Here is a 16,065-nt window from a genome sequence, read left to right as displayed (position 1 = left end):
GATAATGAGAAAGTCTAAATTTCTTCATATACTGAAACAGACTACATTTTTTAAATCAAGGGTCCATTGAGTATATTTTTAATTGGCTATATACTGAGCCAGAAAATGGAAGTAGTACAGACCATATTTTCTAATGACAATATGGTAACACTAGAAATTAATAACAAAATGAAAATTAAAATCTTTAGCATGTAGAGAATAAAGAGGGAAAAAATTCTTCCACTTTAGTCAAAGAGAAAATCTAATTTGAAATTGTTGAATACCTAGAAAATGACAACAATGGAAATATCAGAAGCTAGAGGATATGGTTGACTAAAGCAGTAGTTAAAGAAAAGCTTGTAGACCGGGTGTGGCAGCTCACTCCTGTAATCCCAGCACTTTGGGAGGCTGAGGCGGGTGGATCACTTGAGGCCAGGAGTTCCAGACCAGGCTGTCCAACATGATAAAACTCTGTCTCCACTAAGAATAGAAAAATTAGCTAGATGTAGTGGCATGCGCTTGTAATCCCAGCTACTTGGGAGGCTGAGGCAGGGGAATTGCTTGAACCTGGGAGGCGGAGGCTGCAGTGAACTGAGATCGCGCCAATGTACTCCAGTGCTCCAGCCGGGTTGACAGAGTGAGACTCTGTCTCAAAAAAAAAAAAAAAAGAAAAGAGAAACTTGTAGCCTTAAATACTTATATTAGTATGTAAGAACGAATTAAAATAAATGAATTAAGCATTTAACAAAAGAAGAAAAGAATCATAAAAATAAACCTAAAACAAAGCAGAAAGATAATAAAACTAATTGCAGAAATTAATATACTAGAAAACAAATGATAGAATAATTAAAGCCAAAACCATTTCCTGAAAAGAAAATAAAAAACAATGAAACAGGTTAACCACTTGCTAATCTAATTTAAAAAACACCCAAATGCACAAAATTAGAAATTGAGAAATAACCACAGTTACAGAGTAAATGAAAAGGGTAAGAAAATACTTCGTTGTATCCCATAAAACAAATTTGAAAACTTAAGGTATTTCTCTACAAAACAAATATTACCAAAACTGATTGCAGAAAAATGAGAATATATAAACCCACCAGTTACCATAGGGAAAAAAAGTATAAATTTGACCAAAAAATAGCTCAATCACACAGTCTTGTGTTAATTCTACCAACCTTCAAGAAAAAAATCAAACCAATGTTATTTACACTTTCTAGAATCTGGAAATCTAGAGAATAGAGAGAGAAGAAAAGATTCTTGCATTACATTGATACTAAAACCCAGCAAACAGAACAGAAAAGCAAACTAGAGACCAATCTCATCTGAGAATACAGATGCAAAAATCTTAAATAAAATATTAGCAAACAGAATCTAAGAGGATGTTAAGAAATATAATACACCATGATCAAGTGGGGTTCATCCTAGAAATGTAAGACTGGTTCAGTAATAAAAAATCTACTGATATAATTGACAACATTAATAAATCAAAGGATAAAAGGTACATAACAATTTCCCTAATGCTAAAATGTATTTGATAGCAATTCAACATCATTTCCAGATTTAAAAAAAACCTAACAGAAAAAGATGTCTATTTCCATAATACCATCATTATCATCAGACTTTTTTTTTTAAGTCAAAAGTCAATATTGTGCTTAATGGCAAAACACTAGAGGTATACCCACTAAAAACAAGAACAAGGCAAAGGTGCCCACTTTCCCCACTAATATTTAATACTGTTCTGAAAGCAATAGTGCAATTTGACAAAATAAAGATGTACACATTGGAAGAAGGGTATATCTTCTCATTATGTATAGATGACACAATTATTTATCTGGAAAATTCATCAGAAACTTTTTTTTTGAGACAGAGTCCAGCTCTGTCACCTAGGCTGGAGTGCAGTGGCATGATCTCCACTCACTGCAACCTCTGCCTCCCAGGTTCAAGCGATACTCGTGCCTCAGCCTCCCAAGTAGCTAGGACTATAGGCGTGCACCACCATACCCAGCTAATTTTTGTGTTTTTAGTAGAGACAGGTTTTGTCATGTTGCCCAGGCTGGTCTCAAACTCCTGGCCTTAAGCAATCCACCCACTTCGGCCTCGCAAAGTGCTAGGATTACGGGCATGCACCCCTGAGCACAGCCTCATCATAAACAATTTAAAAATGAATACCAACAACAGGAAAATTCAGTAAGGTGTCAGGGTACAAAATTCATATACAGAAATCATCTTTTCTATATAGATGCAACAATTAGTTAGAATATATAATGGAGGGGAAAATCACATTTACTGCAGCAATTATAAAGATAAGATGCATAGAAATAAACCTAACAAGATATATGCAGGATCTATATGCAAAAACTTTAAAACTTATTGAGAAACATAAAACTAGATGCACATAAATGAAAGGACTCACAATTTCCTAGTGATGATGACTCAACATTGTTAAGATGCCAACTCTAAGTGAATCTATAAAATTAATAGAAACTCAATAAAATTGTCAACAGATTGCATTTTGGAACATTATTGTAAATTTCATATGGGAAAAATAAAATCGTAAGAATTATTATGAACAGTATGGAAAAAGTAGAGTAATGAAAGAGGGAAGACCAGCCCTAACAATTATTGAAATAATTTCTAAAGTCAGCAGTAAATAAGGCAGTCTCACAAATAGAAAGGTAGATCCATGGCACAAAACAGAGAACACTAGAACACTGAAGTAAACTCAAATGCATAAGGGAAGTTAGCTTGTGATGAAGCATTTCAAATAGTGGGGGAAGGATGAATTATTCAATACATAGTTTTAGAACAACTGGATAGCCATTGAGACAAAAATAAAGCTGAATCATCATATCACTTTTTACACTGAAATAAAGTTTAGATGTATCAAGACTCAACCGTCAAAAAAATACCATAAAGGTACTAGAAGAAAACATTTTAAAAACTATAAAATAATCTTGGCAGAACAAGTTCTTTCTAAGTAAGACACAAAACATAAAAGTAATAAGGGAAAGTTGATAAATTTGACTTCCTAAAACTTAAAAAATTATGTCCAGAAAAAACATCATAAAGTCTAAAAGTGAAGATATACTGGGAAAAATATTTGTAACATATACAACTAAGACTAAATATCCTTGCCGGGCGCGGTGGCTCAAGCCTGTAATCCCAGCACTTTGGGAGGCCGAGACGGGCGGATCACGAGGTCAGGAGATCGAGACCATCCTGGCTAACACGGTGAAACCCCGTCTCTACTAAAAATACAAAAAAACTAGCCGGGCGAGGTGGCGGGCGCCTGTAGTCCCAGCTGCTTGGGAGGCTGAGGCAGGAGAATTGCGCGAACCCGGGAGGCGGAGCTTGTAGTGAGCGGAGATCCGGCCACTGCACTCCAGCCTGGGCGACAGAGCGAGACTCCGTCTCAAAAAAAAAAAAAAAAAAAGACTAAATATCCTTAATATGTGAAGTATGCTTACCAATCAATAAAAGGGACCAATAATTCCATAGGGAAAAAAACATATAGTTCACAGAAAAATACAAATGACTTATCAATTTACCAAAAGGTGTTTGATCTCACTTAAAATTTAAAAAATGCAAATCCAAACAATAATGAAACTTTTTTAAATAAAAAAAGTTAAATAATTAATGAGGATATAAGGAAACAGGTGATCTTATATGCTGTTGGTGGGAGTTGAAATTAGCATAACTCCTAGGGAGGGCAATTTGGAAGGCAAAGAAGGTAAAATGTGCATTTCCTTTGACCCAGTAGTTCTACTTCTAGGGATTTATCCTACAGACACATTCCAACAAGAACACAAAGAGACATCCATAAGGATATTCACTGTAGATTTGTATGTAATCACAAAAGACTGGAAACCATCTAAATGCCCTTCAATGGGACTAGTTAAATAAAATAGGGAATATCTATATATGGAACACTATGTAGCTGTTAAAGGTGATGCAATAGATCTATGTGTAACATAGAATAATCACTAGAATAAAAAAGCAGGATGTAGAATAGAAAACATGTGCAATATGTTCCCATTTTTGTAAAAAAGAATGTATACACATACACACACGTTACTTTTCTGGAAGGATACACAACAAACTGCCAGTAATGTCTCTTGTGAAGAAGAGTTGTACTGATGGTTTGGGGTGAGATTCTCTTATTGTGTGTGTGTATGTGTGTGTACACTAAATGCATTTATTACTTTTTTCAATTAAAAATTAGTAAACAGATAAAGCATAAATCTGATTTTGTCATACATTTTTCTGCTTGAAGCCTACATTATTCATAAAATACAGACCCCTTACTAGGATTTGTAAGGTTCCTTAAAATTCTGCCTTTCCTACACCGCCCACACTTCTTTTTGCCTTTACATGCTCTGTTTCCTCTTTATCCTCTCTTTCCCCGTCTTTATCTGACTTACTTTCAGATTTCCACTGAGATATCATTTCCTTCAGGAAGCCTTCCCTGATTCCCCCAAAGGATGGGATAGGTGACCAGACTCTCCTTTAACGGCACCCATTAATTTTCCTAGCACACTACTCCTTACTTGTCTGCCCCTTCCACATAACCATATTGAGGGTGAAGGCCATGTAAAGTTCACCACTATGTCACCAGTATCCAGCACACTGCCTGGCACACAGTGGGTGCTCAGTACGTATTTCTTCAGTGTGAAATAAATGCAGGTTTGTGTGACTATGGAAAAGAAGAAAAGTTAGATCTCTTTTACTGTAATCTCGCAGCCCAGGTTGCTAGGCAATGGGAACAATGAGTAGCAGAGCAGGTAAAGCAGTCGGCAGCTGTCCAATTGCTCCAGAATCTGATTGGGGTTTTTGTGTGGTGGAGGGAGGGGGAGCGGGCTGGGATTTATCTCGAGGCTGTGTTTGCATAGCAAGTCTGTTGTTTTTACCTAAATTGCATATTTCTTTGGGGGTAGCGCAAGCTAATGGAAATTATTTGTTTTGCTCAACCTTATCAAGCTTCCTAATTCTATTACTGGGCTGATTTACCCTACGGTGCTTAAAGAGCACCACACTTCATGAGCTGCATGGAGCTTTGCTGCTTTGATCAAAGTGGTGCCTTGTCAATGCTGTCCTTAGCTGCACATCTCAAAAGATGAGGTGCTTGTCTCATGTAGGTGCTTTCATAAAATGCTGCTTTCTACTTCAACTGGGTGCCTGGCCAACGCCCTTCAGCCTTGTCCAATCATTTTTTCACTTTTTGGTATCCAAAGATTAAGGATTAATGGGTTATTGATATTTACCTTGAAACCTTTATGGTCAGTTCCCTTTTTCTTCATTCTGGAGGAGTTCTGGGTTTGTAGAAAAATGAGGTCAAGTTTCCACTCTACTGGGCTCTTACCATTCTTTTTTCCTTCTCCCTGAAATGGGATTTCAACCACCTATCCTTTTTTTTTTTTTTTTTTTTTTTTTTGACAGGTCATTTATTTTTTAGTCTAGGGTAGTTGTCTTCACAGAATTTCATTTATATATATTTTTTTCTATTTCTTGCATTTCAAAGCATAAATATGAGGACATTAGCACATATAAGAAATTAATAAATATACTGCCAACATATGTTGAGGGTACATGCTTAAAAAATCTTTCTGAGAAGGGTACATGATCCAACTTTTATTGGAAACCACTAGTCTGGGAAAACAGCTCATAATCAAAGTGGCTCCTCATCAGAATTACCCAGGAAGTTGTTTAAAATGCAAATTCATAGGCCCCAACCCTAAAACTGGGATTTCATACCTCTGTGGTGGGCTCCAGGAATCAGCATTTTAAGCAATTCACCTAAAGGATTCTAACACAGGTGGTTCAGGGACCATATCATGGAAACAAAGGTTCAGAGTAAAAGGGTTGGGAGTGCTATGATTTGGGGGCAGTTATTTGTTCCAATTAGGTTGGTTTCCAAACTATACATTCTGTCCCCCACCCCTCACCACACACACTTGGTTGCCCATTTCTATCTCCTGTCCCTGCCTCTCCCCCGACCTTCATCTCCAATCTAGATTTTATGAAATGCAGCAATATCCTCAAAGGCAACAGTTGGGCTAATGTATTGCAGCTGTGATGAAAACAACCCTGCTCCATGATAACAATCAAATTTACCACATTTTCTTCTTCCCTAACCAGGGCACAGGACAGGCAATAGAGCAAAGCAGAAAGAACACAGTGTTAGAAAGACTTGGGTCTGAATTTCAATAAAATTAAAAAATCTGGCTCTATAACTCAAAAGCTGTATAACCTTGAGCAAGGTATTTCACTTACCTCACTTTCAACAAAATACCTGTCTTACAAACAAGCAGTCATGAAGATGAACTATGTAAAAAGGACCTAGAAATGATGCTAGGAACATGGAAAGTTGCCTTCACAGCTATATGCTTTAGCCCTGCTCCTTGTTCCCATCAAAAGAATTGGACTGCACTCCCTGATGAATGTTCAACCCTGCTCAATAGCCAAGAAACCAGGAGACCTCAAGTCCCAGCCCAACCACATGGCTGACTAGCCAGGAGGCCCTAGTTTACTAAGGATTTTCAGCCTGGACTCATTCACTCACTTTTCTTATCTACTAAAAAGGCAGATATAATAAAAGGCAAATTTAGGCTTAAGAGCAGTGTGACAATCAAAAGGACTGGATACTCAAAGTGTCTTGTTTAAGTACTAACTACGTGTGTTAGCCTTAAAAAATCCCTCCCACCCACCCCACCCCGGTAATAAACTCCAGAAACAGTTGGAAGAAAAGAACATGCCCTTCTAGCGACATCTGGTGCCCCAAGTCATGGAACTGTGACCCTATCTGGAGGTACTGGGCACAAGGCAACTTGGGAATTGCTATTCTCTGTGTCAGCCCTCATTTTAAAAGCACTGCCCTCCCAACTCACCTGCCCTGTGTTGGGGCAGCCTGAGACTTGCAGAGTCACTTACTTTGAGCGGGCAGAAGGAGACCAACTCCAGAAGGGGAAGGGCTACCCTTAATGGGATCGTCTGGGCCAATGTGTGTATTAGTCATTCCTTCAACAAATCCTTGCTGAATATTACACTGTGCAAGATGACCAGATCAAAGGGAAGCAAAACTGATATTGCTCCTGTCTTCCTGGCTTTAACAATTGAAGCAAAATGGTGATGGTGAAAGGGAGGCTTCCACTGAAGGGTGTCAGCCTCAAGCCAAGGATATTCGTTGGCCTCTAGAAGTCCTATTTTCAAGGGTATCAGGCCTCCTAAATGTACAGAAATTTGCAACTCTGCTTTGAGACCAAGTAAGGATTCTTTCTTTGGAGTGGACGGCAAGGACCTTCATTAAGGAAAAGGAACTACTCGGTTTCTTTCCTTTTTTTTTTTTTTTTTTTTCCGAGACAGTATCTTGCCCAGTTTGGAGTGTAGTGGTACCATCTTGGCTGATTGCAACCTCCGCCTCCCAGGTTCAAGTGATTCTCATGCCTCAGCCTCCCATGTGCCACCATGCCTGGCTAATTTTTGTATTTTTAGTAGAAACTGGTTTTTGCTATGTTGGCCAGGTTGGTCTCAAACTCCTGACCTCAAGTGATCTATCCACCTTGGCCTCCCAAAGTGCTGGGATTACAGGCGTGAGCCACCATACCCAGCCGACTACTCTGGTTTCTTACTTCTTGCTAAGTGTTGGGCCCCGTGCTAGGTACTTTCATGTATGTATTTCCATTAATCTTCACAACAACCATTATTATCAGTTTGCAGATGAGACTCCTGAGGCTTAAAAAGGATAAATCATTTTCCCAGCTAGTAAAAAGTGCAGTGTCCAGACCTGCCTTGTCTGTCTCTGAGAGATAATCGCAGGGAAGCAAGGACTCCTGGGGTAGAGCAAAAGGTACTTGCGCTACATTCATCCTCAGGCGTCCATGAAGGCTTTAGCTCCTCACTGAGGAAAGGAGAGGAAGCATAAAAGCAAACTATGAGAAAGGGGTTTGTTGACATCAGCAAGGAGACTATATCTCAAAAACAAAAGCAAATTGCCTGCCAAGACGAGGGTTGTTCATCTCTTTTCCTCTTCCATGGGTTGCCTTTTCTTCTGAAGAATAGATTTTGCCTTTTTGTTAAAATATATATATATATATATTTTGCCTAATAGGAATTGAAAATGAAAACCAGTATTTGCAGAGATTGAAAAGTCTCCTCCCACCTCTTCCTCCACCCTTTTGAAGTTTCTTGTTTGGAAACTTTATTTTTAAGCTCACCACAATAGCTTGGCATTCCAGAATCTCAGTAGCAACAGCACACAGGTCCAAAGCCTCTCGCCTTTCCCTTCCCTCAGCAGCCGTGTAAGACTGCTCCAAGAGAAACAGACACTCCCAGGTTATTGCCGAAGGAAATATTTGCAAGATCCAGGATGTAAGACACAAGGAGGATATACCGGGAGGGGAGAAGGACCCAGAGAGCTTGTGGCTGCCACCCCTGCTTGCCCCTGGGTCCACAGAAATTCAAGTAATGAACAATTAGCTTAGCAACAACAAACGCAAGTGGCAGTACTTGCCCTGAACCTTCTCTAGTCCTCAGGAGGCTGATGCAAAGTGTACTGTGAAGAAATCAGAGAAGTCCTTGCTTTACTGGGGCTGACCCAGGTGAAGCTTAGCTCCTTCTCTCCAGTGACCCCAATCTATATTTGTTGTCAAGTAATACATACATATGCAGTCACTGTGGTAGAGAGAAAATGTGCTTCTTTGTGAATAATGGCACTGAAATGCAAACTAGTGCTAGTGATAGAAATGAAGGGAAATGGAAAAGCCTTAAGAAAGGGATGCTTCTGAGGCAGATAATAAAATTTTTATTGGTGGGGGTGTGTGCGAGGGGGTACTATGTTGTAGTGGTGGTGACAAATTTGGAGATTCGTAGAGGTCTGGTGATGTCAAAGTTCTCGTGGATTTAAGTAAGCAAAAGTGCTAGTGGATGGAGAATTCCAGCAAACCAAATTCTAGCTAGCAGTGAGATTAAGCATGTCTGGTAAGTAACATTGTCTGTCATTGGTACAGGAATTTTTTACAAAGCCCTTGATCTTTAACTTCTCAGGCCTATATCAAACCAACACGGGCCGCCTCTTCTTCAGATTTTTTTTTTAATTATAAATTCCAACAACTTGACATGTACCTAAAGAACACCATGTACATTCATATCCAGCTATTTACATTTTACCAGATTCCTTCCTGAATTTTCTTTATGTATGGCTACTATCAGATTCAACATGTCATTTCATATTTATTATTATTATTATTATTATTATTATTATTATTTTGAGATGGAGTCTCGCTCTGTCACCCAGGCTGGAGTGCAGTGGCGCGATCTCGGCTCACTGGAAGCTCCGCCTCCCAGGTTCATGCCATTCTCCTGCCTCAGCCTCCTGAGTAGCTGGGACTACAGGCGCCCGCCACCACATCCGGCTAATTTTTTGTGTTTTTAGTAGAGACGCGGTTTCACCGTGTTAGCCAGAATGGCCTGGATCTCCTAGCCTTGTGATCCGCCCGCCTCGGCTTCCCAAAGTGCTGGGATTACAGGCGTGAGCCACCGCACCCAGCCATATTTATTATTTATTTTTTGTTAATATTACAGCCACTCATTCCTGGGAAAGATCCAACATTTGCATACCTGTCACTGTTAGTGGCTATTCTATTTTGTTCCAAGATGATGATATATTAGATTGGTAAACTCTTTCCATGATTATATAAGCACTACTATGAACATCTTTAAATAAATTATTTTTTCCCTTTTAGGTTATTTCCTTGGGGGTATTCTAGGCCAAATAATACGAACACATATTTCCAGATTGTCCTCTAGTAAGACTAAACCCAGAAACACATAATCTTGTCACATTTTTCTAGATTGCCCTCTAGGAAGACTAAACCAACTTATACTGTTTCCAGAAACACATGTTTCCTCACAGCCTTGCCAAGGGTAGCATTTTACAATTTCTATTTATTGATTTTTTTATTGTTGATAGTTTAATAAGCAGATTATGATGCCTTGAAGTTGCTTCTATTTGTACTTCTTTAATTGCTAGAGAGGTGGTACTTTTCCATGCAATGATTTCACTCTCTTTATTGCCTTATGTGTAAATTGCCTGTTCATTTTCCTTACCCACTTATGAAGCTAAATCTGAAAGCTGACCTTCTACATCTCTACCCATTTTTTATATATATTTTTTGGACAGGCAACTGTTGTGAGTGATGCTGATCCCAGACATTTTCCTCATTCTGTTGCTTAGCTTTTTATTACATTTTGTTGTACAAAGGCTTTCCCCCAACCACCAACTTTTATATATTTGAATCCATCGATCTTGTCTCTGATGATATCCTCCATTTAACAGACACAAATTTATCTTCCATCCACAGCTGGAATAAATATGCGATTCTACTGATCCACTTTCTGTACAGTACGTGCTATGAATCTAAGTTAATTATTCTCCATGTTGATATCTAAAATTCCCAACAGTTTTTAAAGAAATAGTAATTGCTTTCCCCAGTTCAGGGTTGCTTCCAATGTGTTTTATATTCTTAAAATAGCTTGAGTCTGTTTCTAGAAGCTCTTTTTAAATTTCACTGTTTGACTTTTTTTAACCCACTATCATGTGGTTTTGATAATTGTTGCTTTATGACAGGTTTTAAAATCTGATAGGGTAAGTCTACCATCATTAACTTTTAAAATAAATGTACTCTTTGGTATTTCTGCCCACTTACTTATTCTTCCAGATAAATTTTACTATAAATTTGACAAGTTCTATAAAGTATCCCATGGTGACTCTAATTGGAGTACATTATGTCTACACATTAAACTTAGGGATAATTGTAATCATTACTATATTTAGTCTTCCTAAATTAAGGCAAAGTATATGCTATGCATTTATTCATATTATTTCTCCCGTTAGAGTTTTATAATTTTCTTTGAATAAGTTTTGTGTGCCTGGTGTTAAATTAATACCTAAGTATTTAAATTCACTTAGTTATACTTGTGACAAATCCTTCTGAGCCCCTGAAGGTTGCATTCTTCTTAGGTAGTAAAGGCTTCCTGAAAAGTGTACTCTTCCTAATGAAATCAGATTCAACTCTGAATTACCCATATTCTTCCACTCAATCAGTACATAGGAAATCTGTACTGGGTATTTCACACTCTGCTCATGATGTGATGTGACAAAGGGAAGGAAGAGAACCCTAGGCTGAGAATGGAAAATCCTAAGTAGAGCTCTAGTTTGGTCACTTACTTGCTGTATAATCCCTGTAGTAATGGGCTCTGAAGTCAGATGCCTGTTTGACCTGGGGCAAGTTACTTTAATCTCTTTGTGAGTCAATTTCCTCAACTGCAAAACTGGGTCAATAAACAGTAATGCTCTCATGGGGTCATTATAAATAATAAATAAAATAATTCATGTGAAATGCTTACAACAGTGTCTGACACAGAATAAACACACTCAATAAATGTTAGCTATTATACCTGTTGTTGCTGCTGTTAATAGTATAATACCTTTCCTGAGTCTTGGCTTCCTCATCAGTAAAATGGGAAAAATAAGGCTTAACCTCAGTGTTGTTGTGAGGATTAACTGTGGTCATGCATATAAAAACACCCTACACATTCTAAAGTTCTGTGCAAAGTGAAAAAAAGGGAAAGGGTCACAGCAGGCAATCATAGGTACAGAAAACCAAGAGAGATAATCCAGAAAACAACTTATTTTGGCTTTTAAATATATCACAGTAATGTAGCTTTTTCTCCCAGTAGATCTACTCACCATTTTTCTCCCTCCTGCTAATATTAAAATTTTTACATTCTCTTCGCAGAAAACCAAATAACAGTGGAGGAAGACGACTAAGAGTATAACTACCTGAAATTATCAATTCATTGCAGGCTTCCAGGCAAAGAGAGTGGCTTAAGAATATACATTTGATTTTTCCACCTACACCCATGATTCCAGTTGTGACACAAATAACATAGTAAATGTTAAAATTTGTGTGTGTGGTGGTGGGGGAAGGTGTGAGGGGAAACTCTATCAGGATTTCTCCTCGCAGATGTCATCTATGCCCTGGACATTTCCTAGTCCTTCTCATGTTTCCTGAGATCTTCAATTGGGACCTGCCTCTTCCATCTTCAGTGTCAATACTTCTTCCTTTTCTGCTGAGCTTTCCTTTCTGTTTTAAACTTAATTCAGTTTTCTAGATCCTGACTGAAGCTTCATTTAAACTGGTGGTTCTGAAACTTAGCTTGTGTCAGAATTGCCTGGAGGGCTTGTTAAAACAGAGATTGCTGGGCCACATCCTCACTTTCTGAATCAGTAGGTCTGAGTATAGCCTGAGAATGTGCATTTCTAACAAGTTCTCAGGTGATACGGAGGTTTCTGGGCCTGGGGCCACATTTTGAGAACCACTAAATTAAACCCAATTGCTCCCTCTATCATCCTATTTCTCTCTTTACTTTTCCTAGCTAATTTATTATTTTTAAACATCTTCCTTTTTAAACATTTTTTTTTCTTTTGAGACAGAGTCTCGCTCTGTTGCCCAGGCTGGAGTGCAGTATCACAATCTTGGCTCACTGCAACGTCCGCCTCCCGGATTCAAGTAATTCTCCTGCCTCAGCCTCCTGAGTAGCTGGGATTACAGGCGCCTGCCACCATGCCCGGCTAATTTTTATAGTTTTAGTAGAGACAGGGTTTCACCATGTTGGCCAAGCTGGTCTTGAATTCCTGACCTCAAGGAATCTGCCCGCTTCAGTCTCCCAAAGTGTTGAGATTACAGGTGTGAGCCACCGTGCAAGGCCCCTTTTTAAACATTTTAAAAATCACACAGTAACAATTAATCATTGTATTAAAATTAGCCAAAAGAAACTGGAACTCTCTTTTGCTGGTGGGAATGTAAAATGGTGCAGTTGCTTTAGAGAATGGGCAGTTCCTCAAAAAGTTAAACAATAAAGTTACCGCTTGGCCCAGCAATTTCACTCTTAAATATGTACCGAAGAGAATTAAAAACATAAATCTACACAGAAACTTGTACATGAATGTTCATGGCAGTAATATTCACAATAGCCAAAAAGTTAAAACAACCCAACAATCCATTAGTGGAAGGACTAGTAAACAAAATATGATGCATCCATACAATGGAATATTATTTGGAAATAAAAAGGAATGAAGTACTGATACATGGATGAACTGCTAAACATTATGCTAAGCGAAAGGAGTCAGGCATAAAAGACCACATATTGTGTGATTTGAGTCATATGGAGTGCACAGAAAAGGAAGATCTATAAAGACAGAAAGTAGATTAGTGGTTGCTTGAGGTTGAGAGTGGGAATGGAAAGCAACGGCTAAAGGGCATGAGGGGTCTTTTTAAGGGTGATAGAAATGCTCTAAAACTAGATTGTGGTGATGATTATACATCACTGTAAATTTAGTAAAGATCATTGAATTGTACACTTAAAACAGATAAATTTGTGATGTGTAAAGCTGCTTGCATTTCTTCTCTTAATGCTTCCCCCTTACAGACCACCATGCCATCTATTTTCTATGCCCACAGCTTTACTGAATTTGCTTTCTTGAAGGTCACTTGTAATTCTAAACTGTTAAGGACATTAATAGTCATCTGCTTATCTTCTACACTGGCAGGTTTCTCCTTCTACTACGTTAGCTGCTTGACCCTTCAGTTTCCTTTGTTGATTCTTCTTCCTCATCCTGTCCCCTGGCTGGGTGCTTGACAAGCCTTGAAAGCCTCAACTTGTATCTTCCACTAACTTCAAATACAACATATCCCAATTCAAACTTAGCAGCATCTTCACCAAACCAGCTCCCCTTCTCAACTGCCCCATATATGCCAATAACTTTCTCCAAGTCACTGGGGCTCAGAGTTGTTTTTTATCTTCTTTTTTTTTTTTTTTTCTTTGAGACTGGGTCTTGCTCTGTCACCCAGGATGCAATGCAGTCATGTGATCACAGCTCACTACCGCCTCGAACTCCTGGGCTCAAGTGATCCTCCCACCTCAGCCTCCTGAGCAGTAGGACTACAGGTGTGCACTATCATGCTTGGCTAAGATATATTTCCTTTTTTCTCCTCAAGTTCTAGTCACCAAGTTTTCTCTACTTTACCCTTAAAAGGTGTCACATATTTGTGAGCAAATAATCTGAACAGATAATTCACATGAGAAGCAATACAGATATTAATATATTAATTAGACACACAAAATATTCAGATATTAATATATTAATTAGACACACAAAATATTCAAACTAGAATGATCAAAGTAAGCAAATTAAAACTATAATAGGTCCCATTAAACTGTATGGCATTAGAAAAAGAAAATTTTCAATGGTGACATAATTTTGGAAAACTGGTATTCTCATATATTGCTAATGGCATGTGAAACATCTCGTGGGGAAAACAGATTGGTAAAATCTATGAAGAACCATAAGAATGTTCATATTCTTTGCACTAGTAATCCCAACTCCACATAATTGTTTTTAATGAGATAATTCAAAATGAGAAAAAAAGCTATAGTGACTCAAAATGTTTCTGCTGCATTACTTTATAATAGCAAGAAATTGGAAACAACCTATTTACCCAACAATTTGGGAATGATTAAGCAAATTCGAGCACATTAAGCTGGTGAAATATTATACAGCCACTAAAAATTATGACTTAAGGAAGCCTGCATAGCAACATGAAAAATTGTTTACCAAGTAATGCTTAGAGAGGAAAAAGAAGCAGGGCACACAAAATTACATCTACATGGTTATTATAATCATGCTTAGAAAAATCTCTATACCTACAGATAAAGCTGACAGGGAAATGAAAATAACCAGGGTGTTACGGTGGTAACAGTAAGGTTATTTTTTTCTTCTATTTTTAATTTCCTGTAATATTGTTTTCACAATAAACAAACTCCCCTCCCCCAAATATCACACATATTTATCTATTCCTTCTGCTCTATTTCTATCACACCTCTACCTCCCCAATCCAGGGCCACATTCTGTCATGCCCAGATCACCTTCCCTAACTGGTCTCTCTTCAACCCACTTGGGCTGCAAACACTGCAAAGTTGCCTAAAGGGCCACATTTATCATGTCACTTACCTGACAGTAACCTTTCATTGCTCCCATGTTTATGATCCTACCTAGGTTTACCTAGGCTGGTCTACCTAGGCTGGTCAAGGCCTGCCTAGGCTGGTCCAGTGCTTCACTACTCACCTTTCTTCTCTGCTGCTGCTGTTCTTCTTCCTCCTCATTACAGATAACATTTCCTGAGAGTTTATGGTGTCAGGTTTTGCTCTAAATGCTTTACATATATATTAATTCATTTAGTCCTCATAACAACAAACATTTGAGATAGATACTCTTATCCCATTTTATAAATAAGGGGGGAAGGGAAAGAGAGAGAGGGAGAGAGGCAGGCAGGTAGGCACTTGCCAAGGTCACATGGTTAGTGAATAGAAGAACCTGGCTTTGAACCCAGGCAGAAGTGACTCCAAGGCCAGAACTTAACTGGTGGGGATTATTCCTCCAACACACCCTTCTTAGTTTCCTCTATGGGCCTTTCCTCCTGCAGCTACCAACCTCCAGCTGTTTTTACCCTCCAATGAACTTAAATAGTGTACAATAATAGTTACCACGTACTGCCCCTTACCAGGTGCCAGGTGCTTCTTAAGCCCTGTATTTGACAGGGTTTCATCTTCTGTCAACTTGTGTGAGAAAGAAAAAGCTGGGCTTAATTCATAGCTTATCCCTTTACTAGCTGTGAGACCTTGAGTAGATTCCTTAGGCTCTCTGACTGTGATCCTTTATCTGAGTTACCAATTCTCAAACTGGATCCCAGGACCAGCTGCATCAGCATCACCCAGATGCTCTTAGAACCTATTAGAGTTACAGGTTTTGAGCTCCACTCCCCTCTTACTGAATCACTCTCAGGGCACAGGGTGGGTCCAACTGTTTATCTGTGTTTCAATTGCACACTCAAGTTTGAGACCCACCGCCCCAGTTATAATCATACCTACCTGACAGAGTTGTTGGGAAGATAAAGCATAACATAGTACGTATAACTCAGCTTGCAGCACATAGGTTGTTTGGCAAGTGGTAATTTATTATTACTGCCA

The 16,065-nt window shown here is 38.6% G+C and overlaps 1 protein-coding gene across 1 annotated transcript in view; it reads right to left on the bottom strand.

Moving 5' to 3' along the window:
- SHROOM4 (shroom family member 4) overlaps positions 1 to 16,065 on the bottom strand; it is a 224,497-nt gene that overhangs the window by 19,888 nt on the left and 188,544 nt on the right. The window lies entirely within an intron of this gene.

Source organism: Theropithecus gelada, chromosome X (assembly GCF_003255815.1).
Source record: "Theropithecus gelada isolate Dixy chromosome X, Tgel_1.0, whole genome shotgun sequence".
Classification (NCBI taxonomy): Eukaryota; Metazoa; Chordata; class Mammalia; order Primates; family Cercopithecidae; genus Theropithecus; species Theropithecus gelada.
Note: the sequence above shows the minus strand (reverse complement) of the source record. Positions and strands in the feature narration are given on the sequence as shown.